The sequence below is a fragment of the Pelodiscus sinensis genome, chromosome 19 (genome assembly GCF_052426305.1).
Source record: "Pelodiscus sinensis isolate ZL-2025 chromosome 19, ASM5242630v1, whole genome shotgun sequence".
NCBI classification, from domain to species: domain Eukaryota; kingdom Metazoa; phylum Chordata; order Testudines; family Trionychidae; genus Pelodiscus; species Pelodiscus sinensis.
The window spans coordinates 31,212,619-31,229,195 of NC_143070.1; the positions used below are offsets into that span (position 1 = coordinate 31,212,619).

General features: G+C 56.1%; 4 non-coding genes across 4 annotated transcripts; all 4 read right to left on the reverse strand.

Annotated features, from left to right (window-relative positions):
- Nucleotides 1–4,536: 4,536 nt before the first annotated feature.
- TRNAR-UCG (transfer RNA arginine (anticodon UCG)) lies at nucleotides 4,537–4,609 on the reverse strand. Its single transcript has one exon. It is a non-coding gene; the product is annotated as a tRNA-Arg (tRNA).
- A 4,461-nt stretch (nucleotides 4,610–9,070) lies between these two features.
- Nucleotides 9,071–9,179, reverse strand: TRNAL-CAA (transfer RNA leucine (anticodon CAA)). Its single transcript has 2 exons — nucleotides 9,142–9,179; nucleotides 9,071–9,109 (listed from the first exon to the last, which is right to left on the reverse strand). It is a non-coding gene; the product is annotated as a tRNA-Leu (tRNA).
- A 931-nt stretch (nucleotides 9,180–10,110) lies between these two features.
- Nucleotides 10,111–10,182, reverse strand: TRNAE-UUC (transfer RNA glutamic acid (anticodon UUC)). The gene has a single exon. It is a non-coding gene; the product is annotated as a tRNA-Glu (tRNA).
- Nucleotides 10,183–10,639: 457 nt separating this feature from the next.
- On the reverse strand, nucleotides 10,640–10,711 carry TRNAC-GCA (transfer RNA cysteine (anticodon GCA)). The gene has a single exon. It is a non-coding gene; the product is annotated as a tRNA-Cys (tRNA).
- Nucleotides 10,712–16,577: the final 5,866 nt, after the last annotated feature.

Below are 16,577 nucleotides of genomic sequence, written 5' to 3' on the forward strand. Positions count from 1 at the left end.
TTAAAACAAACCAAAGGAAGTTTTTCTTCATGCAGCACAGTCAACATGTGGAACTCCTCGCCGGAGGATGTTGTGAAGACCAGGATTTTAACATGGTTCAAGAAAGAGCTTAATAGATTCTTGGAGGTTAGACCCAGGAATGACTATTAGCCAGGATGGGCAGGGAGGGTGTCTTGGCCTCTGTTTGTCTGGGGCTGGGAATGGGCCACAGGGGGTGGGTCACTTGGGGATTCCCTGTTCTGTTCATTCCCTCTGGGGCACCCAAATTGGCCACTGTGGGCAGACAGGACACTGGGCTGGAGGGGCCTTTGGCCTAACCCAGCCTTGCCATTCTGATGTTCTGTAGAGCAGTTAATCATAGAAATGCAGGGGAGGGCGACAGGTTTATTGCAGAGCAGGGACGTGCTCTCCTTGGTGAGGAAATGCTGCCGCCTGGTACCTGAGCCCTGCAGGAGGGACCGTCTCAGCTGTGCCTCATTGGCACTGATGGCCCAGCTCTCTCCTCCCTGCAGCAGCAGAGCCAGGCTCCGATTGGGCTTTAGCCCTAGCGTACCATGCCCAGAGAGGAGCGGTTCAGTGTCCCTGTGGCTCTGCGAGAGGCAGGCCCTGTCCCCACAGATGGGCTGGCAGGTTGTATAACCAGCTGTGACACTGCCCTGTCCTACCTACAGCAACCTGCACTGCAAAGCAGCAGCTTTTCCCCCTCACAGCGCTGGCGGAGCCGTGTGGGTGTTCGCTCCCAGCCTGCTGGCAGCTGTGAGAGCCCTGGGGCATGCTGGGGGGGCCTGGCCCACTCCAGCAGGGATCAGAGAGCCCAGGGGCCATGCACACACGTTGCAGCACCACCCGCCCAGGGTCCGCGCTCTCCGGGGTCTCTTACTGCCCAGAGACCGGCACCAGGGCAGTTCACAAACACCAGCGGGGGGCCTGTGAGGGTCACCACCTTAGAGAGGGAAAAAAATCTGACTGCTCCAGGCACCTGCCTGCCCCCCGCCCCCCCGGGCTCTGTGTTTGCATCCCACACGGGCTCCTGTTCCTAGGGCTGCCTCAGGCCCCATCCTTGCCCCCACTTCCCTTCCACCCACCGCTGCCCTGCCCCCTCCTAGGGAGCCCTGGGGGAGGGGCTGGGCTGGGGAAGTGGAGGCCTGTCCCTTCCCTCTGTCTGTCCTTACACTCCACCCTCTCAATCTCCCTGGCACCTGCCCTTTTTCCTCCCCTCCCCACACCTCCTGGTGCCTCCCCCCCTTCCCTCACTGCCTTCTCAAGGCCTGCCCCCTGCCTCCTTCTCTGTGCCCACCTCCTCACTGCCCTCTGCCTCAGTTCTCCTCATGCCTGTCTGTGCCCCCACATGTGACTTACCCCCCCCACCTTCCTTATGCCCCCCCCTTTAATCCCTTCTGCCCCGGCAACCACTGCTCCCTCCCCTCCCCCTCCCTTTTGTCTGCCCCTGGCACTTGCCTCTTCTCCCACCCCTTGTGCCCTCTAGCCCCCGGCATCCACCCCTTCCCTTGTCCTCCCACCCCCTGATGCCCACCCCCCTCAGCCCAATTTGTCCCTTGTGCCTGTCCAATCCCACACCCCACCACTGTCCTGCTGGCATTTCTCTCTCCCCCACTCTGAGCCCCCCGCCACCAGCCACTGCCTTCCCCTTCCTTCTCTTGCCCTGGGTCCCACCTAGGCCTCAGCATGAGCCCTTCCCTCGCCCCCTGCCTGTGCCTGCCCCTTCCCTCACTCCCTCCCCCTGCCCCCTTCCCCTTAGTTCTGCCCCTCCCCTCTCCTCTGCCTCCCTGTCACCTGCACCCCTCCCCAAACCACTGGTGCCAGCTCCTTTGCGCTCCCCTCCTCTGCCCCCTAGGCCCATTTCTCCCAGCTACCTGCCCAATGCAAGTCTCCCCTCTTGGCCCCCTTTCGGCCCCCTGATGTTTGCCCCTTCCCGTCCCCCCTCCTCTAGCCCACTGGTGCCCTCTCCTCCCCTCTGGGTCCTGCCCCTCCACTCACCTTTCCTCTGCCTCCCTTATGCCCTCCCTTTTCCACACCCAACTGTCTGCCCCCTCCTGTGCTCCCCTGTTCCCTTGTCTCCACTCTGCCCCCTGGCGCCTGCCCCTCTGCTCTCCGCCCTGCTTGCCTCTGACCCCATCCTTCCCTAGGGACTGCTCCTTGCCTTGCCCATCTCTGTTCTCCTGGCACCCACCCCTCATGCCACTCCCCCCTTGATAATCACCCTCCCCTTTCTGCCCTTTTGCCCCCTGGGGTCTGCCCCCCATCCCCCTCTCACCTCTCTCTTCCCCCTTGTCACCTGCCCCCTCTCCCACCCCCTCCTTGCCCCTGGTGCCACGCGAGGCCTGGAGAATGTGGGCAGCTGTGGGAACGTGAGTCAGGAAGTGTCATTTCCCCTTCACTGCACACAGGGGCCAGGGGGCACCCAGTGACGTGACCAGGCAGCGAGACTGACCCACACGCAAGGCAGCGTTTCCTCATGCAGCGCAGTCGGCCGGCGGGGCTCTGCTGGGGGTGGGGTGAAGGCCAAAGTGACAACATGGCTCAGAAAGAGCAAGATCCGTTCACGGAGGGTCGCTCCGCCAGTGGCTCTGAGCCAGAATGGGCAGGGATGCGCCAGCCTGATCTGAGTGTCCCCGACCTCTGTGCGCCGGACCCTGGGAGTGGGTCACAGGTTGGATAGTGGGGGAGGTCGGGGTTGGAGATGAGGAAAAACAATTTCCCTAGGTGGGTAGGGAAGCGCTGGGCTGGGTTCCCTAGGGAGAGGGTGGAATCTCCATCCCTAGAGGTGTTTCAGTCCCACCTGGACCAAGCCCTGGCTGGGATGATTGAGTTGGGTGGGTCCTGCTTTGGGCCGGGGGCTGGACACGATGCCTCCTGAGGTCTCTTCCCACCCTAGGATTCTATAATTCTATGATCACTAGACGATTCCCTCCTCTGCTCATTCCCTCTGGCTGCTCCAGGCGCTGCAGTGGCAGGAGGCAGGACACTGGGCAGAGGGACCAGGGGTCTGACCCAATATGGCTGATTTTGCATAAATATTAGTTATAATAATAACAACACAGTTGTAAAAACTGTAGAAACCATTTCATATTTAGCTAGAAGCCATCTTGTATAACAGAAACCATTTCAGGTTTTTGCTTTGGCACGTAGACCAGAATGAACTTTCTATCACCCCATGTGCCAGGCCAAGACAGATGTGCTATTGCAGGGGTCTCCAAACTACGGCCCGCGCCGCATCCCTCATCCGGCCCATGGAGACTGTGACGGGGAAGAAACTCCCCGCACTAACAGCCCCTCCCCTGGAGAAGCGCCGAGCGGCGCAGCGCCGCGGAGCTGGGGCGGGGAAGAAACTCCCCACACTGACAGCCCCTCCCCCGGAGAAGCACCGAGCGGCGCAGCGCCGCGGAGCTGGGGCGGGGAAGAAACTCCCCACACTGACAGCCCCTCCCCCGGAGAAGCGCCGAGCGGCGCAGCGCCGCGGAGCTGGGGCAGGGAAGAAACTCCCCACACTGACAGCCCCTCCCCCGGAGAAGCGCCGAGCGGCGCAGCGCCGCGGAGCTGGGGCGGGGAAGAAACTCCCCACACTGACAGCCCCTCCCCTGGAGAAGCGCCGAGCGGCGCAGCGCCGCGGAGCTGGGGCGGGGAAGAAACTCCCCACACTGACAGCCCCTCCCCCGGAGAAGCGCCGAGCGGTGCAGCGCAGCGGAGCCCAGGGGAAAGCCCACGGGGAGGGGAGCGAGGGCGCACAGCCGCAGGCGCGGCAGGCGAGGAAAGCGGCAGGACCCAGGAGGAGAAGGGGCAGGGACGCCAGGGTGAGCAGCACGCCCCGTGCGTGCCGGCTCAAAAGGGGGAGGGGCCGGAAGGACAGGGGCGGCCGGCACTCACTTTCTTTTGGGCAGGCAGCCAGGAGAGGGAAGCCGGAGGAGCCAGCGGGACGGAGGAGGGACTCTGGACCCGCGCAGCCCTTGCCCTGGGCAGCGAGACTCCCCGGCCGCGGGTGCGGGGGATCGGAGCCGCCAACGGACGGCCACACGCCCTGCGGACCGACAGCCGAGCCCGGGCTCTGCGCGTCCCTCACAGCAAGAGGGGTTGGGACTTGGCGTGGACAATTGCTCCCTATTGGCCAGTGCGTTCTTATCCTATTGGCTAGCTCTCTCATGAGGTCACTAGTGGGCTGGGCTCTATTTTGGCATCCAGGAAACAATTTCACCATTCACACTAATACAGGTGTTCATGTGTAGTGTATCAATGTGTTATTAAATAATAACTGAATAAAATAATATTAAATAAATAATTAAAAACAACATCCATGTTTTGATTGTTTTTTATTTGGACCTCAAGTGTGTAGTCGGCCCCCGAACTGCTGTTTGATAGTTAATGCGGCCCTCGGGCAGAAAAGTTTGGAGACCCCTGGTTTAGACCTACTGAATAGCTACAGGCCTTTCCATAGGGTTATAGAAAAACCACATTGTTACATAGGACCTTTCCAGGCCAAAGACAACAGGATCCACAAGCACAGACAAAGGAAGGTAAATGCAACTGTGAAGGGACTCGAACCCTCAATCTTCTGATCCGAAGTCAGACGCCTTATCCATTAGGCCACACAGTCTTGCCTTACATGGAGCTGGACTTCCTGAAATGTGTAGGTAGGTAAAAGTCTCCCTAGTTCATCAGGTTTTATTATTTTCCTTGTTTGGCAGTTTAGAAATCATGTCTGAGCTGGTTTGCAGGAAGCAGGGCAGAGATCTAGTAGGGGGAGGCTCCAGCCTGCACAGCCCCAGTGGCTAAAAGGGCCTTGGCCTGGCTTCCTGTCCCCAAAAGCAGGGGACCTGATGCCCAGAATCCTGCTGCTGCAGTGGCTACTTCAAGGCACCAGCTGGGGGGCAGGCTCTGGAGCCCAAGCCACACGGGGAGACTCAATATGACCGGGAGGCCTGGAGCGTGTGAGCCCTGCACAGAGGCTGCTGCTGGGGGCCTGCTTCAGTGGCCCAACAGCTCAAGTTACCCTGAACCAGCTTCTCCCCCTGGAGCCACCCCCCAGCGCTGCTGAGGCCCCTGACACGAGGCAGTGGGACCACGGCTTTGTCCAAGGATGGTTGTGGAGTTTGTGAGGGAGACACCTGGGCAGCAGCAGCTGCAGCTTCAGGATGACAATGCTGATGACCTGTAGCTCCAGGACGAGGAGGAGGATTCTAGCAGTGTCGTAACCCTGCCTTGGAGCCAGTTCCCTGCGTGAGCCCCAGAACCAGCCCTGAGTGAGGGGGGCAGAAGGGGAGCAGCTCACACATGCCAAGGGGCTGGCTGTGGGCAAGACATGAGCCTGCACGGCAGCAGTGACATCACAAGGAACTTTTACATGACCTCAGCTCATTGGCTGGGAGGCAGTGACCTCACAGAGGGTCCATGGCAACAGCCAGGTGGGACAGGCTGCAGGGCTGGGGCATCTCAGAGACCCCCATGGCCTGGCTGCCTGGAATCTCCTTTGTGAGGTTTCCCCTTGAGGGCAGAAGGGATTGAGGTTCCCACCTGGGAGTGTCTCTGTGGAGATTTCCCCTTTCCCCAGGCTGCAGTGGGAGGGGCTGGGGCAGGCAGGGTTACAGGAGAGGCTGGCACTGAACTGAAGAGAGATCTGGGAGAAGCAAGAGGAAGGGCTGCAAACATCCAATAAGGATGGGATTTGAACCCATGCCTGCAGAGCACAAGGGATTAACAGTCCAGCCCCTTAACCACTGGGCCACCTCATCTGAACTGCGTGGGCTTATTTCAACCTACCCCAAGCCAGCACTACCAGGAACCTTTGTGCCATTTGCTGGCTGGCTGGGGACACCCAGGGCGGGAAGGTTTTGGCTTTTCACAATGTTCCCTGGGCTGTTGTACAAAGCTCAGTGCTGATAAGAAACCCAAACACCCCCTGGCTACATCTACCCTGCAGACTTCTTGCTCAAGAACTGTGTTGTGCAAGAGTTCTTGTGCAAAACGTCTTGTGCAAGAGCACGTCCATACTGCCATGTGCTTTTGGGCAAGAATGTCCGTGGCAGTGTGCAGGCTCTCTTGTGCAAGAAAGCTCTGATGGCCATTTTAGCCATAGGGGTTTCTTGCACACAAAAAAACTGTTGCCCGTTCATACTACTTTCTTGTGCAAGAGCTCTTGCACAAGAGGGTTTATTCCTCATGGGGAGAGGACTAACTCTTGCCCAAGAAGCCCTCTTTTCCTATGTTTTGCCATAAATTTAGTTGCTCAAGAACGCGCATGCAGTGTAGATGCTTCTCAAGTTTTTGTGCAAGAACGGCCATTCTTGAGCAAGAAGCCTGCAGTGTAGACGTAGCCCCTGGGTGCCCAGAGACGGGCTGTCTAGTCACAGTCTGGCTCGGCGCGCTCTCTGCAATGGGAAGATGTCCACGGAGCAGGCAGATGGCAGCGGCACACGACTCTGGTGGGCCCAGCATCCAGAGGAGCGTTTCCGATATGAGTGTTTACTGACAGTGTCCGTCTCTGGTCTGACTTCACAGTGTGCTTCCCTCACATACCCCTGCCGCAATTCCTTGACCTTGGCTCTGACTTGGTCTAGGATGCGGGGGTAGGAGGGAGGTGGCCTTTCTTTGCTAGACCATTGGCCATTCGGCATAAATGTCCACATTCCTCCGCAGGGACTGCAGGGCCTGCAGAGACTTCTCCTTGGACCACAGCTCCAAGAGGGTCTTTATCTGTGCCCCAGACCATGACAGTGCCTGGCGTTTGCTGCCCCTTGCTTGATTTGATTCCCAGCCAATGGAAGGTGGGAAGGGAACAGGCAACCTCCTGGGGGAGATCTTATTTAACCCTGAGCAACAGGCACAAGAGGGTCCCACAGCCAAGGGCTCCCTCTCACCGCTTTTCATGGGGAGCAGCTCAAACACCCTGTAGTGTGTATTCTCAGATTGCCCCTGTCCCACCGGGCTGTTGTCATGGACCCTCTGTGAGGTCACTGCCTCCCAACCAATGAGCTGAGGTGCTGCACAAGGCCCTTGTGATGTCACTGCTGCCTTGCAGGGCTCATGTCCTGCTCCTGGCCAACCCTTTGGCCTGTTTGAGCTGCTCCCCCTGTATCACCCCCACTCGCTCAGGGTATGTCTGCACTGCAGAAGTAAACAGGGTCTCAACCACTGCGTCCAATACAGCCAGCTGAAATGGGAGAGCAGTCCTAGGTGTGGGCACACTCCTTCAGTTGTGTAGCCCTGCAAGATACTCAACTGTTGATATGGAAATACAGCTCATGCTGGGCTGGGAAAGGAATCCGGGCTGTGGCTATGTAAACCCAGTTCAGCCAGTGCTATGGGCTTGATGGAGGATCGGTTGTGAGAATGGAATGTGGAGTATTGTAACTAATTTGGCTGTTGTGGGGTCACAAACCATTTTATTTCTAACTGTAGGAATTGTAAAATATGACACCAGTGCTTGCAGGAGAGACACTGTCATTGAAAAAAGTCTAGGATGGGCGAGCCTTCCCCTTCCAGACTCAAGTGGAGTGGACTCTGCGTGTGGGGGAAGGAGCGTGAACCAGCAGGCCACATGTCCTCCAGCCATGAGCTATGAGACGGGTTCATTCTGTCTCTCCCTCCCCCACTGCCCATTCTAAGGATAGACCTAAAACAGACTCCTTAAGGAATCTCTTTGTTATTTCAAAATATTATTTCAGTGGGGGCTGGAATCTTTCACGCAGCCTAGGCGGGGGGCCAAGAGCTGAAATCACCAAGGAAACTGACAAAGAGAAGAAATCACTGGGTTTATCCCAGAGCCAGACCGATCCCGATCGTAGAAGCAGCAGCTGGCAGGAGCAAGCAGCCAGCAGGGTGAACGATAGGGGCAAGAGCAGGTAGTTGGTGGGTGGCCAGTAGGAACAGTGGCAGGTGGCCAGCAGTGTAGCTGGTGGGAGTAGCTGGCGGTAAGCCAGTAGGAGCAGTGGCAGGTGGCCAACCGAGTGGGTGAGATGCCTCCTATGCCCACTCCCTCCAATCATGCCTGAGCTCTTATCTGCCCTGAGCAAGGGCAGCAACTGTGAGTGGGGTACAGAGAGAGTTTGGGCATGTGAATGGGACACGTACATTGCTGGACTTACATTGCTGGCAAAGGACATTGCTCAAGCCACTGTAGCCGAGACTTATTTGTGGGTTGGTTCTGAACCCTGCTTGTGGTATTTTCCCAGGCGAATGCCACGTTACTTCTCGCCCTCTTTCATTAAAAGTTTCTTTTCTACATTCAGACTCTGTGCTGGCGAGTGGGGAAGCATCGCCTCCCCGAGGTGCCCGGGTGGGGGGATGGATTTCCCAGGCTGCTGGGTGGGGGCTCAAGCCAGTTTTGTGTGAGATGAATGAAGAGAAACCCCTAGACATCGAACCCAGGCCTGGCTGCTGCCAGCACTACCTGGCTGAAGAGATACACTAGCAGGGGGAGTGACCAAAGCAAAGGCCTCGCTATGAGCAGGCTTAGAACTTTTTCAGGGAAACCCTATTGGATTTCTAGTCCAACACCTTGACCACTCGGCCACCACAGCTGTGAAGACAGCAAAGCCCCAGGGCCAGGGGAACTGGCAGATAATCCCAATGCCCAGGCCTGATGTCACCAGCCACACAAAATTCACACAGCAAACCGGGCTCTTAGAACAGGCAAAGTTTGGGGGCTCGTTGCTGGGCCGTGGGGTGAAGCATCAGACCAGCCCCCTGCTGTGGGGCCTGTGAGTGTTGCTGAATGTGTGCCCCTGGAAATGGGAAACAAAAGGTCTGGGAGCCACACAGAGACCCTGCTGGGCTGAAGTCCCAACGACTCCACTTTGTCTTTGCCTGTGGGCTTGTCTGTCTGCAGCCTGGAAACCTCCTGGCTCCTCAGACCACTGGTCTGGATGGAGCGTTACAGAAGTCGGAATAATGGAATTGCTGTGTAGACACTCCCATTGTTATTGCAGTATAATGGCTGTTATTCCCAAGGAACGCTGCTGTGTAGATGCAGCCTAAGAGAAATGCTGAGCAAGGGCTCCTGCAACGTCAGGGGAGTCATTGAAATGAGGTCACTTCTCTAGATATAAAAAGGAAGCCATGTCAGGAGTGGGGTTTGAACCCACGCCTCCATCCAGAGACCAGAACACCCAACTGAGGGAAAGTCAGAACCTTGAGTCTGGTGCCTTAGACCACTCGGCCATCCTGACAGCTGTGTGAAGGTATTCAACCAAAGTTTTCTTACATGTGTGAGTTGCTCAGGAGGCAAAGGGTGCACCTCTCTTTCCCCACCTAACAGCCGCTCTACAGCAAAGCTGGGTTTATCCCCACTCACCCTCATCTACCGTTGTGAGGTGTTTTACAGGGAGCTGACAGGAAACAGAAGAGAGGAAAACTCTGGCCGGCAGAAGCGAAGCCTGGGATTGTCCTGTGCCAGGGAGTCTGTGTCAGTGCCCTTCGGGATCCTGAACAGGGTTGGTAGTTGGGGTGGGGCCGGGGGCTGCTCTGAAAGGCTGTAGGCCCCCTTAGACCCTTTTGTCCTTCCCTGTCTCACCCCAGCGCTGAGCAACACTCAGTGTCGGTCTGAGCATCCGTCCTGCTCTGGGACGTGTCTCTGTGGCAGGAACCTGCCCAGGCGGCTCTCGCAGTGAGGCCCCTCCCTGGCAGCACCGAGCAGTGAGAGCTGAGTGAAGGGGGAGGCAGGACCAGGGGGAGAAGGCTCCATGACTGTGTCAGAGGGAGGCTCTGCCCTGGCCAGTGGGGAATCGTTGCCTCTCCGAGGGGCCCAGGCCTGGTGGGTCATTTCCCCAGGTTACTGAGTGGGGGCTGGAGCCAGTTCTGGGTTGTCTCCTTCAACAACCAAACTGAACCAATGGATCTTGTGCCCACCTGACACTGCGCTGGGCTAGTGCTGTGTGTGCCACAGAGCTTCCTGCAGGGGTGCCCACATGGGAGAGGGGAGGGGCAGTTTGAGTCACCAGCTCCGCCCCTTCTGAAGGGCTTGTGAAAATGGCAGGTGCTGTCTTGGCAGTGAGGGAGAGGCTGGAAAGGGGCCCTGAGTGAACCTCTTGGGTCACAGCTGCTGTAACAATGATGTAAGATGAATGACTTGGCAGATGTCAGGTGAAAACTGAGGCTGGTTTCCCTGACCGGGAATTGAACCCAGGCCTCAGCAGTGAAAGTGCTGAATCCTAACCACTAGACCATCAGGGATACATGAACAAGGGTCTTTCCTTACCTACACTAGCCTTTCACAGGCCACTTTCTGTCCCCTTCAGGACATGGGTCCATTTTCCATTGCCCAGTGGGGACAAGAACAGAAACCAAACAGAACATCAAAGCAGCCAGACAGGGCCATGCCAGTTGCCCAACTAGCCCAGGATCCTGTCTCACAACAGCAGCCAATCTCATTGCCCAGTGGGAATCCTCAGGACAGACATTTGTTAAGTGATCCCTCCCGTCACCCATTCTCAGCTTCTAGAATACACCAGCTCAGGACACCTGCCCTTTCCATCCTGGTGAAATGCCATTCATTGTGGCCCCCAGAGCTTCCAAAGTTGAGTAGCTCTGCATTAAGGGTTCTTATTAATGTCAAGAACCTCAAGCAATGTAAAGCCAGATTGTGATGGAACTGGAAAGGAAAATATTTCCACTAGAAGGAAGTTTTCCAAGGGGGCACTTGGATTTGAACCAAGGACCACTTGATCTGCAGTCAAACACTCTACCACTGAGCTACACCCCCACAAAAATCGTCATCTGCAGCCAATGTTGGGAACTGGACAAGGAACAAGAGACAAGAGGCTTTTGTGTAACTCACATCCCAGGTGCCACCCTTGGGCTTGGTCTCCACACTGAGCAGGCGGGTGGCAGGGGTCTGATGCTGTCACAGCTGCAAGGCAAGTCACCCACCTGGCCCCTGAGCTCCATGTAGCCAGCAGCCAGGCAGTGTGAATGGAACAGAGGGTCATGGGGGGCGGGGATTTGTATATTTTAGGAAGGGTCCTGAGTCCTGGCTCCCAGTCACGCACCTTGGCAGAAAGACCAGCAGCCCCTGCACAAAGCGCATTATGGGAATAAGAGTTGGGGCGGCAGGAATGGGGCCGGCCCCTCAGCACCAGCGAGCCGGTGGGAGAAGATGGGAGTGAATCCTGCTACCTCTCATGCGCAAAGGCAGCACTTTTCCAATGCAGCTAATTCTGCCCCACCTGCAACCTGCCTCCAGTGCTTCTGCCACTGTCTGGCCCAGGAGGGCTGGTGTCCAGCAGCTCTCTGCCCCAACGTGGCTGGTTTTGGGGAAAGCAAGTAGGAAGTGGGGGCCGGGGCTGAGGAGGGGGCTACTGGAGCCACTTAGCCCACTGGCTGGCAAAAAGAAAAATTGGAAATTTCTCCCCTCATTGGAGAATGTGGGCATTGATCCCACTACCTCTCACATGTGAAGCAAGCGCTCTCCCACTTGAGCTAATTCCCCTGCTGTATGTACAATGGTCTTCTTGGAAGCTCTTCCCTTCTCCACAGAGACGTCGGCCTTCTAGGTCAGTTAGTCGAGGGAAAGGAGAAGGCTCCAAAAAGGCCTCAAGGGCAGATCTCAAGGAGACTCCCTACAGCAAAGCCATGGGGGGGGCTCTGAGATGGCCCCTGCCCTGCAGCCTGTCCCACCTGGCCATTGTCATGGACTCTCTGTGAGGTCATCACCTCCCAACCTCCATTAGCCAATAAGCTGAGGGGCTGCAAAAGGCCCTTGTGATGTCACTGCCACACCTACCCCTGCCCTCCAGAGCTAATGTCCTGCCCCAGGCAGCCCCTTTGCCTGGCTGAGCTGCTCCCAGGGGTGAAAGTGACACATTTCTCACAGGGCCTGTTCTATTGGGCACCATCCCTTGGCCTGGGCAGGAGGGAGGGGGAGGCTCAAGGCAGGAAGTGGGGGGAGGGGTTGTGATAGGACAGCACCTGTAAGAAATTAAAGTGTGGGTGACTCAAGCAGGGATTTGGGGAGTGTGTGAGGGGGGGGGGGCTCAGGGCAGGGGTGAGGATGTGGGAGGGTAGAGAAGTCAGGGCACAGGATCTGGGATATGGGGGAGGCTTGGGGCTGTGACTGTGTGTCGAGGGGATCCCTCTGCTCTGTGCTCCCTGAGGCCCTTTAACACACATGGACTGACCTGGGCGCAGGCCAATGAGGGGGGTTTCAGTGAAGCTACATGTAAATGGATCCCTCTAGCAATCCCTGCCAGCCACACGCACAGGGGGAGGGACTTTAGCCAAGGAAGCAGAAGTAGCCAATCTGAGGGAGGTTTAGAAGCAAAGATGGGCTGCTGTGTGGGTGTATGAGGGGATGTCACAGGGCACGAGCATGACAAGGGGAGCAGAGAGGGCCCTGCTGCACCGAGAGACATGGCAAAGCCTGGGATTGAACCAGGGACCTTTAAATGTTTCATCTAAGGCTCCGCACACTGAGCTACTGACAAACCCGTCTGGCTCATTATTAACTGTCCAGGATGTTTGGCAGCCGTGTCACAGCCTGTGACGGACCGGGCCGTGTCTCGGCACAGCTGCGGGCATCCGCTCAGGGCGAATTGCTCAAATCCGGGGTTCCTTACAGCCCCCGACTGGCGACCTCTCCACACAGGCCACAAACCAGTCCCACAGAGCGCTTCAGCAGCCTGCCTGAAGCCTCCCGAGCAAAAGCCCTCCGACACCCCAGCAATATCCGTGCCCCAGATGGCCCCGGGCCTCATACACAGGTGGGGGGTCCTAGCACCCAATCCCACCTACCTACACACATAGACATTATACACTCACATAAATAGTGTACATAAGATCAACAAACAACAATCTCCCATTCAACACCCCACATGGCTCCCCCCACACCAATTTCTGGGGCCAACACCCCCACCTAGGGGTGCAGCAGCGATTTGGCTGCTTCCCTCCAATTCAGCAACGTGACACCCCCAACGCAAAATTGATGCAGGAAGTGATGCCAGTAACATCACTGAGGGCATCACAGGCCTCCCCCGACAAAATGGTGGTGTGCCTCAGTTTCCTTCTTACACAGGACCTTCTGGCTGGAACCCTTTTTGTCCTGTAAGAAGTTCCAAAACCAGTTACAAGTGTCAACCATGAAAGAGCAACATCACAATGTCCCCTTACATACCGTCTGTCATTTGGTACATCTCCAGACAGATTACATGGTATTTTCATAAGCTCATGCACACGGTATACCGTTACAATTCTCTGCAACAATAATACATTGGTTACAGGAATTAACATCAGTAACAAGAACAATCCTATACCAGGTGTATACTGAAATTCTCCGTCAGGCCCCTTCTCTGGCCCCACACCATTGCAGTTTTGGCCCTTCAGGTTTAAACTGCAAATCTTCTTGGCCAAAGCAAGTCCTGCCCCTCCCCCTTGTCCTCTGGGCTCCAGGCCTGAAACCTCTGGCCTGACCAAGACAAAGGGCTGGCTGGGCGTGACTCCCTGGCTCACAATGGCCCTGGAATTCTCCCCCTTCCCCCACTCAGTGGGGTAACAGCAGTAAGCTGTAGACTCCCAAGTCTCTCCTCTGTCCCTCTCTAACCTCTGTTTCCACATGGAACCAGATATCAACCTCCCTGATTGATTATGAGTGTCCACCGTGTCCAGAGATGGGAGCATAACTGCCATCTCCTGCCTCCTAGGGAGAGTGACCACACAGCTGTTCTGCTCTGCATACTTAGCTACCCAGCCCTTCTCCTGAATCTGAGACACTAACTTCCCACTCTCCTCCTTCACCTGGGAACAATCCTGTCCCACACACACTGACTTCCCAGCAAGCTGGTCACCCACAGTCACTGGGTTAGCAGCCTGCTCCAGTTCTCTGGATGTTCCTGCCTCATCTGGAACAACCCTCAGTCCCTCTGAGACCTCTCCAACACCATCCACACTGGGTTTCCCTAAACCCAAGTCATTGGAGTCACTGCTAACAGACAAATTCTGTCTGTCAGACACCAAAACAAGTGCCTCACACAAGAAGCTGCTGCCGTTTACAGGCAGAGCTTTCTCCTGAATGCCTTCTCCCAGCAAGGCCCTGTCACCTCCCTCAGTCACAGCAAACTGCTTGCTACAAGCATTGCCAGGACTCTCCTCCCTATGAGCTTCCTTAGGCAGCAGTTCACCCTTCCCTGGCTCTGCAGCAGCCTTGCCCTGCTGAGCCACAACCAATTCCTCCTGCAATTCCCTTACTCCCTGGGTCATCTCTGGCCCCTCTGGTGGATTCACAGACAATCCCCTCTCAGGCACACAGACAGACCCACAAGAGACAGGGTCGGAAGCACCTTCACTCCCTGTGCAACTCTCTAGATGGCTGTAAACGTCCACACCATCATTAGGCACCAGAGTTAACACACCCTCATTCTCTCCTTGTGCCCGGGCTAAGGGGTCTCTCTGCTCCCACAGAGTAGCTCCCCCCTCTGCCAGCAACACAGCAGCATCAGGCACAATATCAGGGTCACCACTGTCTGGTCTCTGGGGTTCTGGTAAAACACTGACTGACTCTACCTGAGTCACCTCATCCCTCTCCCCAGCAGACACAAACCTTGGGCCACCCCCTTCCTGGGCCTTAGCCATATCCAGACCCAACTCTGGGACCACAACACTGCTCTCAGCCTTCACAGGCTGTGGGGCACCTTCCTCAGACACCGGAATAAACTCTTCCCCACACACAGCCAGACAACCAGAGACAGCTTCTCCCTTGTCCCAACACCCCTGGCTAATCTCAGGCATATAGCTAGCCACTGGGACAGCTTCCTTTACTGCCCCCTTGCTACTTCCACCAGCCAAATTGCCAGCTTGCACACACTGTGCTTCACACAACTCAATTTCAGCTTGTGCAGGTTCAATTCCACAAACCTCACCAGCCACCAACTCCTCAATTAAAACTTCACTCTGGCCAGCCACTCCAGGCTGCCCCAGAGAAACATTTCCCTGACTTGTGGGCTCTTCCTGCCCCGGTTCTGATTCCAGCCTCACTTCTGAGGCATCAGATGGGCCCTCACCCACAGGCTCACTGCCCCCCTGAACAGACACACAGCTATCTGCCACAGGTACACATTTAGAGACACTTTCCCCTTGGTTACAGGGAGACTGACCAGCTCCAGGAAACTTTCCATACCCACATGCACCCCCTTCCCAAACCTCCCTGCTAGCTACAGGTAACACAAAAGGTTTGCATTCATACATGCTTTGGGGTTGGGTCATCACATCAGCTGGGTAAAATACGTCTGCCATATCATAAGCACACCGCATACCCACAGAGTTACACATCGAACCTTCAGGAGGATACAGTCTCTCTTGTTCTTTTAGTCTCTTAAGCTGGAGGTCAAGTCTAGCATTTTCCTCCTTGGCTAGGGCCATCTTCTTTGCATGCTCTACCTCTTCCCTCCGCTGTCTCTCAGCATACTCTGCTTTTTTCTCCTCAAGTTCCCGATCCATCTCCTTCTGTCTCTTAGCAATTTCTTCATCTGCCTTCTGCCTTCTTTCAGCAGCTTCCTTGGCTTGCTTCTGATCCCTTTCATCCACATCTCTGGTTAGTAACAACACTACCAGATCTAGTTTAGAGGCCCTTTTCCTAAAGGCAATGCCTCTCCCCAAGCACAAATCCTTCAGAGCACTTTTGCTCAGACTCTCATATAATTCTGGGATCATCGCAGCGGCTCTTTAATCAACCAAACTCTCAACACCAAAAATCAAATTTAGACAGCGTGGGGTCCTGATCCCAAAGCTCAATTGACCAAGATCTGTGGATCCTGCTGACTACGCCACTGTGACGGACCGGGCCGTGTCTGGGCACAGCTTAGGGCGTCCGCTCAGGGCGAATTGCTCAAATCCGGGGTTCCTTACAGCCCCCGACTGGCGACCTCTCCACACAGGCCACAAACCAGTCCCACAGAGCGCTTCAGCAGCCTGCCTGAAGCCTCCCGAGCAAAAGCCCTCCGACACCCCAGCAATATCCGTGCCCCAGATGGCCCCGGGCCTCATACACAGGTGTGGGGTCCTAGCACCCAATCCCACCTACCTACACACATAGACATTATACACTCACATAAATAGCGTACATAAGATCAACAAACAACAATCTCCCATTCAACACCCCACATGGCTCCCCCCACACCAATTTCTGGGGCCAACACCCCCACCTAGGGATGCAGCAGCGATTTGGCTGCTTCCCTCCAATTCAGCAACGTGACACAGCCTGAGTGTTGCTCAGCACTAGTAGGAGACAGGGAGGGACAAAATGGTCTAACGGCACCTGCAGCCTTTCAGAACAACCCCCAGTCCCAACCCCAAGGACCAGTCCTTCCCTCCACCCTTACTGGGAATTGCCTGGATGCCAGCCCAGCCCAGTGTCAGCCTAGTCTGTAAAAGCTGCATCCTGGAAATGAGGAAGCAGCTAAAGTGACTCTGGAACCCACAATCTTTGAATGTCTTGCTGGACTCACATTAACCACTGCAGCTTAGAAGTCCAACATGCTTTCCATTGCACCCCAGAGCCTCATGGGCTGGTGAGTTTGATATCTCCACTCTTTGCTTTGCAGCATGGCAATTGCTGGGGGGGGTCTGTCTCTTTTGGGAGA